This window comes from Echinops telfairi, unplaced genomic scaffold, assembly GCF_000313985.2.
Source record: "Echinops telfairi isolate 266 unplaced genomic scaffold, ASM31398v2 ScPeMD7_5426;HRSCAF=6270, whole genome shotgun sequence".
NCBI lineage: Eukaryota > Metazoa > Chordata > Mammalia > Afrosoricida > Tenrecidae > Echinops > Echinops telfairi.
The window spans coordinates 606,509-607,841 of NW_022109325.1; the positions used below are offsets into that span (position 1 = coordinate 606,509).

Sequence of the window (1,333 nt, forward strand, 5' to 3'; positions counted from 1 at the left end):
AAAAATGAACAACTTTGGGCAACTTGGCTTTGGATGCCTGTAGCTTGGGAGCACCCAAAATGTCTTCATGGTCTGCACTCATTCCCTTTTCCAGCGACCAACTGTGACCACTCGATCAGAGTTCTTCATTTCTGGGCAGTCTTTCTGATAGAGTTGCATGGAGCCACAAAGTCTGCAGCCACCACCATCAGCATAGAGCCTTTGGGGTTCTCAGGACAAGATCTGGACAGCTACCCCATCTCCCCACACACGAAGTTCACCAAGAGCTATGTCCACTTTAGCAGTTAGTTAATTCATGCTCTGTGGACCCACAACGATAACATATTCCAGTGCCTGTGTCTTGAGTGTCAATGACAGCTGGGCAGTCTGCAATGGAAACGGACCATTGCATTTTTCTTTGCTGTTTGCCTTTTTTAATCTTCTTCCTTCACTCAGACTGTCTTTCTTTAGAGCAAGTGCAATGTCTTCCCTGATTTCTGCACTGACAGCTGCTCCCCTCTCCCCATTGTGAGCCACCTGTGAGCTCTGCTTAGGTATTCCACAAACCCATTCACATCTTCATTTAAGCACTCTTTTCCTTTTTGTTCTTTTTGTGTTTTGTTTGGAGTGTATCATTTTTAAGGGACAGTCCATGGGCTTCGAATGATTTCCCCTTGGCTTGGCTTTCACTTCCTCGGTCATTGGGTCCTTTCTTCATATCCTGCCATGGTGTTGCTGCTAACGGTCTCTTGTTAGCTGTGGCTGTAACTCGTGCCCACCTGGTCATGGTTTCTGAAGCTGTACCTAATCAATCACGTGTGAATCTTCCAGAGCAGGAGAGTTTGCTGTGTCGGGTTCTATTTACTGACTTATGATTGCAGATCCAAGTAATTTACTTTTTGTACAATTGCAATTTTCCTAATTAGGATATTGGAAAAAATTATCCATCTGGGACAAATTAAGAAGATGGAGGAAAGGTCACTCTAATTTTATTTCCATAGCAAATTACTGAAACTGCCTGCTTGTGTAACAAATTATACTGTTACTTGCCCTATATAATCATTATTTCATATTAATCCAGAATGAAAAATGAGAAACTATCTTTTTTTTTTAATGGCCAAAAGAGTGATGGTTTAAAGGACTCTTTAATTTCCTTCTCCCAAATCTTAATAGGAAAGTTAGGAAAGAGTTATCAATTTGCATATGTTTAAGAATGCTTTATTAAGACTGGGAAAAAATGGCGACCCAATAGGACTCACGCGTCCAGAGCTCCTGCTGCCAGACCAGAAAATTGGGAGGTGCGATTTTGCCTTTGAAGTAATCCTACACAGCATCTGTGGAACCCTACATCAAA

At 42.0% G+C, this 1,333-nt stretch overlaps 1 pseudogene; it reads right to left on the reverse strand.

The window, feature by feature from the left end:
• Positions 1-4: 4 nt before the first annotated feature.
• On the reverse strand, positions 5-766 carry LOC101662956 (annotated as a pseudogene).
• Positions 767-1,333: the final 567 nt, after the last annotated feature.